Here is a 14636-nt window from a genome sequence, read left to right on the forward strand (position 1 = left end):
CACAGAGATGGACGGGACAACCACCGTTGTCGCCGGGCCTAGGGTGCGCTGCCGTCATCCGTCCGCTTCGATAGCACCGTCACCGCTTGCCCGCCTGCCTCGGAGCGTCGTTGTCGCTCGTTCCTGGTGGAGCGCCGCTGCCGGTCGCCTGCCTCGAGGCGACACCGCTGCTGGCCCCCAGGATCACCGCTGCTCGCACGTCCGAGGGAACCGCCGCCGCCGCTAAAACCTAATCCTTGGCGGCGTGCGGGTGTTTTTATAGTAGCGGCGTGGGACTGGATAATTGTGAGCGCGTGGGCCGGATCGTGGGCCCGATGCACGTAATATACGCAGACTATATTTGCATAAACTGATACACACATTAGCATAACTCATATTATAATTTAGCGTAAGCACAGTTAGGTACAATAAGCCAAAAAAGGTCCGATGCGGTCTGCGCACCTGATCGGGGCTTCCTGTAGTTAAATAGAGCCCAGGGCTCTAAATACTATATATATATATACCACAGATGAGACATGAGAAGCGATCCTCCGATTTAGAGCAGGGCGGTGGCAGACCGCGGCACAAAACTATGGCCAGGGCTCCGTTCTTTCTCATCAAGATTAGATTAGAAAAATGAAACGTCCAGTCCACTAGGAAACTGAAACGACGGTGGACTGTAGTCTACAGGGCACTAGGAGTCAGAAAAATGAAACATTCAGTGCACTACGTTGCCGCTCGAGCCGCGTCTTAATGGCTTAATGGGCCTCCTGTCATGACACCATACTGTCCAGTGCACTGTTTTTTCTTCCTTTTTAGTTTTTACATATACGGTATACATACACTCGATGGTTTTATAGGGTATGTGTAATATCCCAAAAAAATATTGCAAAAGGTTGATCTTCGGTGCGTGAATGTGGGAAAAGGGTTGTGGGCCGTTGGATGCTAAGTCAAAGTCATCTGTGGCGTCGTTTCTTTTCTCCCGCAAAGAAACCCTAGTGGTGGCCCTTTCCCCCTTTTGCCCCTTCTTGGCCGCCACCCCGTTTCCCCCACACTTGGCCGCCCCTCCCCCTTTCCCCTGGGTGGGCCACCCCTCTCCTCCCATGGCAGCCGCTCTCCATTGTTTCTTCCTCCCTAGATCTTCCCCCACGCAACAAGGATCGAGAAGAGGAGGAGCACGTTGAATTGAAGAGAAAGAGAGAATCAAGGAGATGTTCTACCCCATCTCTCCTTGCAGATTTCCTTTGGGAAACCCTAGGTAAGGATGAGATCCTTGTTCCTCCCTGTAATTATGTGCTTTTGGAGGTTGTGGATCATGGGTATTAAAGGATTAGAGGTTGGATTAGATGTGGGGTTGGGTTGTGATCTCAAATTTAGTTTCTGCAGAATGACAGATTTGATAGTTTTTGTTAATGCTAGTTTTCCGTGGACTTAGAGGCCTAAAAAAATAAAAAGTCTTTATATGAGTCGTAGATAATTTGTAGATCTTTCCGTGGCCGCGAAGAATACCTCAATCGAACATCAGATCAGAGAGTTATGGTAGTTTGATTATAGCAATTGTTCAGTCTCAAAATTCTATGCAGAATCTGTTCTCTTAAGATTTAGACAATTTTATCAACAGAATTAAACCTTGGGTTTGTAAGAAAAGTTGTAGATAATTTAATAAGATTTCCAGATTGTTAAAGAGTGCATTCATATGAATTATGAAACTCCAGTTATGTTTGTTTTACTGTGGCTGTTCCTGTTTGCCTGACAAAAATGAGTGGGTCTGTTCACTGGTAGGTTTCATCAGGTAAATGGCCGAATTGGCTCTTCCAACTATGGAGACTTCTGTAGAGGGATAAAAGTTCTTACTGCCAGCAGAATTTCATGATTGTTGGTTGAGTAGTTTGTGAGATATCGAATTTTGAAGTTAACTATGCTGCTGTCTAAAACAGATTCAATCAGTTATCTTGTCAAATGTTTTAAAACTTATAGATAGCAGAATTTAATTATCCATTGAATATCGAAGTTGTAGAGTATTTTGTGTAGATACTCCTAGAGTATTTGTTTGATATCACCACTGTTGTAATTTTTAACATACAAAATTAACAAACAGCGCTGCTGCTGTATTGTCACACCCGGATTTCGGGGCACCAAGACCCGGGCGCGAACATAATCACCAGGTGTGCTGGGACCAAGTCTCACACATATGATGAATCATGGCACATGATCGAATGTCACATCTTTACTACATAACAGTTGTTATATACAAGATAAATAAATAATTACATTATAAGGAGACAACGGTCCAGCGGCCATCTTCTCCCACTGGTCAGACCTGGCGGCGCCAGAGCCCACGGCGGCGGGCACGCCGGTGATGGCCGAACCGACCTGCCTGTTCACCAACCCCATGAAATAGCAGCCCAACACGATGCCTAGGATATGCAGATTCTATCAGATGGTTCCTTACCCGTGGTTTTGCCGTGTTGGTCTCTGTTCACGGTGAGGAGCGGATCCGCCACGCCGCCATGCTCCGATGAGCAATTTGAAGCAGTGCCCCGGACGCATCCGGCTCACTAATGCCACGCAAAGCTTCACAGGGTACCAGCGAACCTCCCCAGGTCTCATCCAGAGGTCGGACCGGCGGCCTGTGCACGAATCGTCCACGGCGGAGAAGACCCGATCCACGGCACCAGGAGGCATGTCGGTCGACCGGGGACTTCGAGTGAGGGACTGAGCATGCTTCTCGATGCCCTGATGACCAGAAACACGCACGGTCGAGACCCAGAGGTACCGGAGCCTAGTCCCGACCATAACCCACAGCAGACGCCGCGTTTCCCTGTGATGTCACCCGACGACGATGGCGGCGGTCAGGGCGAGCTTCTTCCTGATAAGGCTTGACCGAGTTGGTCGAGGGTAGGCTTAGATTTATACCCGGGGACCGCAACGGCCCGGCGAGAAACCAGCATGTCGCGCGGCGGTCGCGGGAGTTCGTTGGGTTCGAACTTCGTCCCGATCCGAAGCTAGGAGATGACCCTGGACAGTGGGGCCCGCATGTCTGTGTTAGGTGCGGCGCGGGTGAGATTGGCAACTGGGCCCCACCGATCAGTGAGTGTAGCGCGCGCCGGCCTAGGGAAGGTGGTGGTCGCGCGTGAGGCTATGGCTGCGCGGGTGGTAACTAGGCCGTGGAAGAGAAAATCGGCCCAGGAGCGCCTGTATTCTCTTTCTTTTTTTAGTTTCTTTTTGAATTTCAGATTTGAATTTGATTTAAAAATTTGTTTGTGAGCTCCTTTCACAGATTGAGTGCACAATTTAAAAGTACCAGCATGAGGAATTATTTTTATTTATTTACATTTTTTTCTTTATAATATATACATTCTTTTCCTTTTTTCTATTTTCAAATTCTACTTTCCAAACCTATCTTGTCTCATACATTTGAATACAAATGCAACATAGAAAGAAAACTTTAGCATGAGATGCCTATTTCTATATTTATTTATTTGCTATTTGACTACTTTACTTCTCTTAAGTGAGTATGTACAAAGAAAAGGGAAAACACATAATTCCCAAAACGCTTTTATGTAAAACCATGTATTTATTGATTTTATTATTATTATTTTTTACCTTATACAAATTTTAGGGCTTTACAGTCACACCCGGATTTCGGGGCACCAAGACCCGGGCACGAACATAATCACCAGGTGTGCTGGGACCAAGTCTCACACATATGATGAATCATGGCACAGGATCGAATGTCACATCTTTACTACATAACAGTTGTTACATACAAGATAAATAAATAATTACATTATAAGGAGATAACGGTCCAGCAACCCAAAGTTGACTGGGAGACGACAGCCTAGATCTCTTACGAACACATCATAGCATCCTCCAAGCGTCTCATCCTGTGGTACCTGTTCTTGACCTGTGGGGGGTGTGAGACAGCAAGAGTGAGCTCACATATGTTCATCGCTCAACAAGTTGTGGGGAATAATGTGTATGAACTCGCCAAAGATGGGAGCTCACGTGAAGTGTAAGGCTTACCAAAGAGGATGGTTAGAGCTGAGCATTGCTTTTAAAGTTGGTCCATATTTTATTAGCAATTACTAAGTATAAGTAAATACCAACCCAATTAAGTAGTAGAACAAAAGTAATAACATCACCTGCGATGCAATGCATATGACAAATTGAATTTAGTTCCATAAGTTAATCATGTGAGTGTCCGAGCTGCTCATGACCGTGAGCACGACTAGTATACTAGTTTTACACTCTGCAGAGGTTGCACATCTTTACCACAAGTTATGTTACCCATCTCCCAAGAGACGGCCAATCCCATACACCTCTACCGAGGAGGCGAGGCAGGGTAACACTATGAGGCCTTTACAAAGTTCTACTAGCTTCAGAAAACCCGCTACAGTTTATAGGAAGCTCCAATGCAGGAATCCCTCGCATGACCGCCATCGCAGCAAAATCATCCCAAGGGCCTCCCTACACTGACCACTCCCCTACTGCCCTTGCCCCTTTCGGGTAAGGTAGTCATCCACTAGCTTTCCTAATTAATCAGCCAAGAGCGTCTCATTAAACCCTTGTGGTAGCACTGTTTTCCCGGGTGGTTCTCCATGTTCCAATTAACATAATGATCTTATCATGAACAGTAAATAACAACTGATAACAAAAGTGTAATCATGAATAATGTATCTTCATACCCAAAACCACATATAGCACTAGCAAGTACTACCCAGAAAGTTCAGTGGTAAACAAGGTATAAAGATAGACAAACTAGGGTATCCTATTGGGTCCCATCAAAATTAACCTATGCAGATCATTATGATTAATTAGAACATGAGTGGGTAAAAAGAAGTGATTAAGGGCACAACTTGCCTGGGACTTGAGATTCCAGGTACCAGGATGATCTTCAGATGACACGTGTCCTCACTGCTAAACGTAGCAATACAGACATACATGGTATAGGCAAAATTAACATTACACCAAACATATATGTAAAATACATATTAATAATCTACATATTGAAATAAGATCACAGCAACAGGGATTATTAATTTTGGAGTTATAGATTTTAAGTTATGGATTTCCAAAGATTCTAGGTGTTTTGTACAAGATCAATTAGCATATCAATTTTAATATGCCTTTTATGTCAAAACAGTGACATAAAATGATAAACAATAATATTACAAAATTATATGAATTAGAATGAATTAATTTGGAATTCATATGAATTTTCTATGAATTAATTAAGTTCTGGAATTATTTTTATATTGGAAATTCATTTTCTAAATTCATTTCTCCTATTTTCCCTGAGTCCTGGGCTGCGCACACAATAACAGAGAACCCATGGTCTAACTTATAAAATTGCTTAAGACTCAGCTTTCCCCCGCACAGGACGGCGGGTTGATTGCATAAAAGTGCAGAGGCTCTTTAGAAAAATAACCGCGGCGAAGGGGTATTGGTGATTGCTAGCCGTCGGATCCGAGATGGCAAGCTCAGATTAAAACAACGAACAGGCAAGCGATTTTGATCGTAGGATCACAAGTCTACGGCCACGATTTAATGTATGAAGGGGGGGTATGCGCCCACTTAATCTTATCCGTGCACTGCCACATCAACGGTTCAGATCGGTCCTGACCAAAACAGTATCGACCACCAATCTAAACCGGTCACAGGGAGATCAACGGCCAGCGGCCATCTTCTCCCACCGGTCAGACCTGGCGGCGCCAGAGCCCACGGCGGCGGGCACGCCGGCGATGGCCGAACCGACCTGCCTGTTCACCAACCCCATGAAATAGCAGCCCAACACGATGCCTAGGATATGCAGATTCTATCAGATGGTTCCTTACCCGTGGTTTTGCCGTGTTGGTCTCTGTTCGCAGTGAGGAGCGGATCCGCCACGCCGCCATGCTCCGATGAGCAATTTGAAGCAGTGCCCCGGACGCATCCGGCTCACTAATGCCACGCAAAGCTTCACAGGGTACCAGCGAACCTCCCCAGGTCTCATCCAGAGGCCGGACCGGCGACCTGGGCACGAATCGTCCACGGCGGAGAAGACCCGATCCACGGCACCAGGAGGCATGTGAGTCGACTGGGGACTTCGAGTGCGGGACTGAGTGTGCTTCTCGATGCCCTGATGACCAGAAACACGCACGGTCGAGATCCAGAGGTACCGGAGCCTAGTCCCGACCATAACCCACAGCAGACGCCGCGTTTCCTATGATGCCACCCGGCGACGATGGCGGCGGTCAGGGCGAGCTTCTTCCTGATAAGGCTTGACCGAGTTGGTCAAGGGTAGGCTTAGATTTATACCTGGGGACCGCAACGGCCCGGCGAGAAACCAGCATGTCGCGCGGCGGTCGCGGGAGTTCGTTGGGTTCGGACTTCGTCCCGATCCGAAGCTAGGAGATGACCCTGGACAGTGGGGCCCGCATGTCTGTGTTAGGTGCGGCGCGGGTGAGATTGGCAACTGGGCCCCACCGATCAGTGAGTGTAGCGCGCGCCGGCCTAGGGAAGGTGGTGGTCGCGCGTGAGGCTACGGCTGCGCGGGTGGTAACTGGGCCGTGGAAGAGAAAATCGGCCTAGGAGCGCCTGTATTCTCTTTCATTTTTTTAGTTTCTTTTTGAATTTCAGATTTGAATTTGATTTAAAAATTTGTTTGTGAGCTCCTTTCACAGATTGAGTGCACAATTTAAAAGTACCAGCATGAGGAATTATTTTTATTTATTTACATTTTTTTCTTTATAATATATACATTATTTTCCTTTTTTTTCTATTTGCAAATTCTACTTTCCAAACCTATCTTGTCTCATACATTTGAATACAAATGCAACATAGAAAGAAAACTTTAGCATGAGATGCCTATTTCTATATTTATTTATTTGCTATTTGACTACTTTACTTCTCTTAAGTGAGTATGCACAAAGAAAAGAGAAAACACATAATTCCCAAAATGCTTTTATGTAAAACCATGTATTTATTGATTTTATTTTTTTTACCTTATACAAATTTTAGGGCTTTACATGTATGGCATGTGATTCAGGGTGGGAGGCTTTCCACCAGGTCTTGGTTTCAAGTGTATGAGCGATTTGTTGATTGTTGGCAAATGTTTGTAAAATATTTGTACTAAGATTTATGCCCGCTAGCAGGTGGCTACACTCCAGATCATGCCTAGTACATTTTTTTCTTCGATGAAGGCAAGTGAATGTAGCGGTGATTGGTTCCATATTTCTATCGCCTACACTCTAATATTCAGAATTATTGAATTCTTTCATAATTAGACTCTATGGTGATGCTTTACTTGCTTGCATTATACTGATGCTCAATCATATATTGATGATGATTATGATTCGAGTATGACTTATGAGATTAATTCACACCCCTGAAGGTAAATGAAGTATTATTTGAGAATTGTATTGTATCTGAAGGTAAATGAAGTATTATTTGAGGTTTGTATTGTATCTGAAGGTAAATGAAGTATTATTTGAGGTTTGTATTGTATGTGAAGGAAGTGAAGTATATTGATAAATGCAGCATGCCATATACATTGCATGATTCACTTGCATATGAAGTTGGGTCGTGACCTATGGTCTGACCGTACTGGTACAACATAGCATCGTACGTTGTCCGAAGAGGGGCACGATGTGGCTTCATACCTTTAGAGGTATGAAAGCAGAGGACCACTACACCAAAAACATAAACTTCCTACGGTTTTTTAACTTCCTATAGCTTTTATAATAAACCGTAGGAAATAAATAACTTATGAGAGACAACTGGTAGCTCTAGGAAATAAACATAACTTCCTACGGTTTTTTATAAAAGCTGTAGGAAGTTAGCTTTCACATGCTGACCGACGCGTGTGGTCAAACGAGCAGCTAACTTTCTACGACCTGCTCTAGGAAGTTAGCTTCTCCTGCTAACTTCCTACGATCTACTCTAGGAAGTTAGCCGCTCCTACTAACTTTCTACGGCCTCCTCTAAAAAGTTAGCTTTCAGCTGCCGACCCACGCGTGCGCTTAAACGAGCCGTTAACTTCCTACAGCCTTCTCTAGGAAGTTAGCTTTCAGCTGCTGACCCACGCGTGCGGTCAAATGAGCCGCTAACTTCCTACAGCCTTCTCTGGGAAGTTAGCTGCCCCTGCTAACTTCCTACGGTCGCCTCTAGGAAATTAGCTTTAAGCTTTTGACCAATCAAACAAGCCGCTAACTTTCTACGGCATCCTCTAGAAAGTTAAGTAACTTTTTAGAGTACATGTACAACCTTTAGAAAGTTAAGTAACTTACTACGGCTTTACTCTAGAAAGTAATATTTTTTATCTTAATCCGCGAATCTATCCTTATCTTTCCATCATTCATCCTTTCTTCTCCAACACCCGTCACTCTCTTCTCCAACGCTGCCACCGCCCAGCTCGCCCCGCCGGCCGCGCGCAGCCGGCCGCCCCCACCTCGCCCCGCTCGCGAGCACTATGCAGTGTGTAGGAAGGATTTGTTACACCGGCAAAATACAAGAGACCTTTACTTATCCATGCAGAACGTATACCTGAGGGTGATGATCATGATTTGCAAGACGATGAATTAGATCCTCGGTCCTATATGACGTATCTGAAGTCTAGACCACCATCATGGTAATTCTTGCCCTTATCATACATATGCCAGTTTATTTCTAGTTTTTTCTTTCTTTCAATCAAAGGTGTTTTGGTCAGTTTTACAGACTACAATTCTCTTTGCTTGTAGGATGCTAAACGCAGTGGTGCAAGTCTGTCTATAGAAACATGCCCTCATTACATGGCATTTTCGTCCGAAGAAGTCCCAGATGGAGACACTCGCTTTAAATGTTCTCCTCCCATACGTGATGACACAAACAGAGAAAATCTTTGGAAAGCTCTGCTTGTATGCTATTTTTGCTACTTTCTACGTGTGATGTTAACACCTACTAATAAACTGTTGTATTGATATGCTAACCATGCTTTATGGTTAATTAATATTAGGATGGACACATAGACATGTTAACTTGCTAAGTTCAGACCACTCACCATCCACTCCTGACCTCAAACTAATGGAGGAAGGCGACTTCTTAAGGGCATGGGGAGGCATATCATCATTGTAGGTTAGTTTGCATACGAAACCATTGCAAAAACATGCGAATTAGTTCAAACTCACTAACTGCGAAAGTTGTCAATTTTGAAGCATATTTGATATCTTAGTTAAGTTGTAATAAATAATAACACATCACAATGGAAGTGGAACCATGATGCTAGACTTCTGAAAATAAGGGGTTTTGCAGATTCAATGTGTTAGCATAAAATAAATTTGGCATAACTATTTGTAGTTTGTCCTCCCGACGACATGGTCATATGGGCGAAAGTATGGCATTACTCTGAATCAGCTAGCCTCATGGTGGAGCGAAAGGCCAGCCAAGCTTGCAGGCCAAAAGAATAAGGTACTTAAATTATGCGCTATACACCATTTAACTTGATGGTAATGCAAAGTCATGCATCAAACTTAAAATTATGTTTAGTTATCATTCTCAATGTATTCTCATGTGGTAGTACTGAATCATGTAGGGAGCTATTCTACCAGGATACCATGCTGACATTGTAGTATGGAAACCCAAAACAGAGTTTCAACTTGACAATAACCATGCTATATATCATAAACATCAGGTTTACTTCCTCAAATGGCCCTACAACATTTGAAATATTTAAAATGCTATACTCTGATACTTGGAAAATAGCAAGTAATATCTTTGTATTTTGCAGAATATTTCAGCGTATTTAGGAAAGCAACTTTCTGGTAAGGTCCTGTCGACTTTTGTGAGAGGAAATCTTGTGTTTGCTGAAGACAAGCATGCAAATGCTGCTTGTGGTGTTCCTATCCTCGCTAAGTAACATACAGGTACAGTCTATTTATATTGGCACACTTTTTGCCTTGATCCTCGCTAAGCATGCAAATGCTCATTAGTTTTTTCTATTGATATTGTTAGCATTCGGGAGAAGGCATACTCTCCATAATGCTAACAAAATATCCGCTGAGATTTCATCAGTAGAAGATAAACTCATAGTTGACACATTTTGGTACCAGCTTGGCATCCTCGAGCCCCTGGGTCTTGGGGGGCAAGCCCCATGATGCCGGTCGGGCCCCATGCCACCCTTGCAATTAGGGTTTTTTACGCGGGACCGTCTCCAGTAGTTCAACTATATAGTCACCAAAAACATTGTTTTGTATTATAGACTGCACTATTCGTAGATTGAAGTTTGAATATGGGGATGTGGATGATAAGTTGCTAGAGATAGCGTTGGTTGTGCGGCATCGAGTTAAGACTCTCGTCCAGTCATTCTTCACATTTATGGTGAGGGATGATTGCAATTAAAAAGGGTCATTGTAGCCACACTCGTTAGACTTTGTACGAGATGACGGGTTAGACTTTGTCGAAGCCCTCTTCGCTAGTGGAGGTATCGACCATCACTCGTCATTGTACCCCGATGGTGATCGGCGAACGTGAGCTTCCATGTTATGTGTTGTGATACTTGAGACTTTTATTATGACTATGTATGAGATATTGTCTCTTATTATAACTCGATGAGATATGTCTTATGACTATGGATGAGACTTTTGTGATGTAATTGATGAGACTATGGATTTAAATATTGTTATGTGATTGTGTGTGAGATGTTTTATGTGAAAATATGTTGTGCTATAGTTGTTGATATATTTTGTTATGTTGTGGAATGTGGCGTAAAATAAAAATAAACAGCATTTGTAATACTGGTCGAATTAACTTTCTAGAGGCCAACTGGGCCGTAGGAAGTTAGCCAGCTAACTTCCTAGGGGCTACAGTGCTAACTTCCTACGGGCTACAGTAAGCCGTAGTAAGTTAAACAGCTAACGACATGAACCTACTAACTTCCGAGAGGCACCGTTGGTTGTAGGAAGTTAGCTAACTTCCTAGAGGGCTCTAGGAAGTTAAGCTAACTTCCGATAAAACATTTTCGAGAGCCAAACTTCCGACGTGATAGCTTTACTTCCGAGGGTTTCGCTAACTTCCTAGAGTTTAGGGCTAACTTCCTATAGTTTAGGCTCTAGGAAGTTCACTATTTTGCTGTAGTGGACATATGCATTCATTGAAGTGATATTTGCAGACGATGTGGTTTTATACCCTTAGAGGTATGAAGACAGAGGACCTACACATTGCATTCCTATGCATACATTGAAGTGTTATTTGCAGGTATTATTGACGCAGGGAAGTGTTATACAACCTATTATGGTTGTTCGAGGAAATGGGATGGTATTGGTTATACTGGGACTACTGAGTTCTATATCTACAAGTATTTCTGATATTAATTGTGATTCTTTTAAAATGTTGATTAATTCAATTTGTGGTTTAAATATCTTGTCAAAACAATTCGCTTGCTGAGATGTTTCATCTCACTCTTGCATTACTCAATGTTGGTATATGTTGCTCATCAAGGGGAGTGGGAAGTAGCAGCACATCCACCTTCACTCTCATAATAACTCTGCTTAGGCGAAGTCATGATTTAACTAGAAACTTCTTGTCAAAGGATGTTTGTTTCTAACTAGTTGTGCGCACTGGTTAATTCAGTTCATGTCGTTATGGTTGTCTTCCCATTGCTAGCAGATTATTAATGTCTTTTATGTTTTCTTATCATGATATGTATTTATACTTTGTTGATTCTCTGTTTATGCAATTTTCAAAGGAGATGCTGTCGAAATTTTATATATGAATGTTAGATGTGTAGTTTAGTAGCATTCTGGGGTGTTTGTGGATCCCGTGGTGTTACAGTTGGTATCAAAGCATAGGCTTTAGATTCTTGGCAATTTGACGATAAATTTGACACACTTGCACATATAGGAAGGGTATGGGTTCAAGTATCTTTGATATATATTAGTGTCTTTGAAGTGCAGATGACAATAATTTCACCCCTCCCTATTCCTTTACGGTGATGTGGTAAGTTGTTTATGGCTTAATGCTTGATATAATTTATTTCTGAAATTTTGATATTGTTTTATTAATGCGTGTTGGAGCTCGCTCTCGGCAGCAAGAAAGCCAACGAGGGTGAACAGTGGTGACAACAGGGTTACGTGCACGGGGGCAATAGCTCTGTTGATCTAGCCTCTCACGGGCACTGTGCGGGGGTATTTATAGGTATCTGAGTGCCCAGCGTCTTGTGTTAAGGACGCATGTGCCCTCAGACACCTATTTTATCCCCAGAATATTCCCATAAAGCAGGGTTACAAACCGTAATTACAAGTATTCCTTTACAAGTTAGGCCCGTAATACAGAGGCGGCCACGCGGGGCCCGTTACAATGGGCCAGATCACACGTGGGCCTTGGGACTGAACGAGGACGCGCCGTGGCAGGACGTCGCCGCAGGCCTTCGTCAAAGTGCCGAGTCCTGCGAAGGGTGTCCCTGCCCGCTTTGTCTCCGTCGAACCAGCGGCTGCAGCGAAGGCCTCGAGCGAAGGGTGGCGTCTTTGCCTTCGCCCCAACATTTGCCCTCCGAGGGACCAGTTCGACAAAGTCACCTGGTGCCGAAGACGTCGCTAGATGGCGGAGACGCTGCCCTCGCTCGAAGTGGTTCCGCGGGGGTTTTTGATGTGACCGTTGATGGACGGCGTACTGTTGGATTGCGGGTTTCCCGAAGCGTCGCGGCCTGTCGGATTGCGGGTTTCCCGAAGAGCCGCGCCCTGCCTATAAAAGGGGGCGGGGGCGGCGCTGTTTGAACTCTGCCTTCCGCGCTCCGTAAAACCCTAGCCGCCCGCCGTCTTGCTGCTCCTTTTCCTCCGCTGCTCCCTTTGCTCGCCGGCGTTCTGGCTCGAGTGAAGCAGACCGCCCGCCGCCGACGACGGTACGTAGCAATGCCATCCTCTTCTTCTTCCGCCGACGCTGCGTCGCCGGCCGCCGCCTCGTCTGAGGAGACGTTGAGTAACGTGGTGGTGGAGGAGTTGCGCGCCGGCGACTCTGTTGAATTTGGTGTGTCGCGGATGACGTCAGCCCGTATTGAAGATATGCAGCGGTTGGGCTACTTTGGCGGCGGGGTCGCTCGTGCTCCGGGGACGGAGGAAGTCCCCGAGCCGGAGGGCGAGTTGGTTGTTTTCGAGGCGTTCTTCGTCGCCGGACTCCGCTTGCCTGCGCACCGTTTTGTCAGCGAAGTCCTACGTAGATTCAGCGTTCAAATACATCAGCTGACACCGAACGTCATAGTGGCGCTGGCGAAGTATGTCTGGGCGACGACTTCGTACGGCGGACAGCCGTCAGTTGAAGTTTTTGCGAAGAATTATTGTTTGCATTGGCAGAAAAGGATGGTTGAGGACGGAGTTGCCCAGTTCGGGTCATGCACATTCACGCCGAAGACCGGTAAGACCACAATGCCAGTAGTGGAGTTGGTCCCGTGCGCCCGCAACAAGTGGGGCAATTGGAATGAATTTTGGTTTTATGTTGCTGAGGCTACTGTCGAAGGCCATAAAGGGCTCCCCGTGTCCGAAATGTGCTCTCACTATTACTCTGCGTATCTGCCTTATGAGGTAGCAGAAGATGATGCAGACGAAGGGGCCCTTCGGTGCGCCGCCGGTCAGAGCAGCGGTCGAGATTTAGTTGAAGAGTTCGTGGCGTACGGGGTCTGGCCCTTGGCGCACGGCTGGGCGCTGGGCGAAGTATGCCCTTGCCAGATGCCCTTTCACGGAGGAAGGGTGGTGCGAAGTCCTGCCTTCGCACTGAATTTGCGAAACCGTGACCCGGCCGCCTTTGTGCGTGATGCGGAGGGCTTGGCGGTGCGGCTCGTGGGGCGCTACGTGCCGAGGACGGAAGGCCAGCGCAGCTTTGACATCCGCGGGTCAAATGAACGTTTGAACAGGGTCTTCGAATTAAATCAACTGCCGTACGACGGCTACCCTGGTCAAGACGAAGCGGACCGCCGTGGGAAGAAACCGGCGGTGGAGACTGGAGGCGACCCTGCGCTGGAGGTCGCCGCCTCCTCGAAAAAGAGAAAATTAGGTACTGCGATGGGAAGACTTGGGGTGTCTGATAGTTTCGCTAGAGAGTTAATGAGGACGTGTGCGGCCCCGGGGGAGAGGATGTCTTCGCCCGAGCTCCGGGAGTCTTCGGCTCGGATGCTGAGGGTTACCGGGGGTTGTTGGCCTAAAGACATTCCTATCCCCTGCGCGGCTGAGGAGGACTGTTTTACATCTCGTATGGTTCATCGGTGGAGAGTTTTTCCTTATGGGCGAAATATCGGTCATGTTGTGTGGGCAGTGATGGACAAGGATCGCCAAGGGGCGGCGCGAAAACGCCAGGCGACTGTGAGGGTTCACGAAGCTCGGCCGAAAAGGCAGCGGGGAACGGCGAAGGCGGAGGCCTCCGGCGGAGGCAAGCCGCCGCTGCCGGCGAAGGTGGGCGCCTCTGCGCCTGGCAAGGCGCCGGAGGTGACGGTGGGTGCCGGAGGCCCCAGGCTGACGAAGGTGGTGCCGTCCGTCAGCGGAGTGGCGGAGGCTGCGAAGGCGGCCCGAACGTTACCGCCGCCCGGCAAACGCGTTGCCGACTTCGGCACCGAGATTAATGTGGAGGATTATCTTGGGGGTAAGTCTATATAAATATATACACACTTTTTTTTTAATTTGTTGACGCGTTGCAGGGTCGGACGAGGGCTCGCTTGC

At 46.1% G+C, this 14636-nt stretch overlaps 1 pseudogene; it reads left to right on the forward strand.

Annotated features, from left to right (window-relative positions):
- The first annotated feature begins 6205 nt into the window (after positions 1-6205).
- On the forward strand, positions 6206-9863 carry LOC103639744 (probable allantoinase; annotated as a pseudogene).
- Positions 9864-14636: the final 4773 nt, after the last annotated feature.

This window comes from Zea mays, chromosome 9, assembly GCF_902167145.1.
Source record: "Zea mays cultivar B73 chromosome 9, Zm-B73-REFERENCE-NAM-5.0, whole genome shotgun sequence".
Lineage (NCBI taxonomy): Eukaryota > Viridiplantae > Streptophyta > Magnoliopsida > Poales > Poaceae > Zea > Zea mays.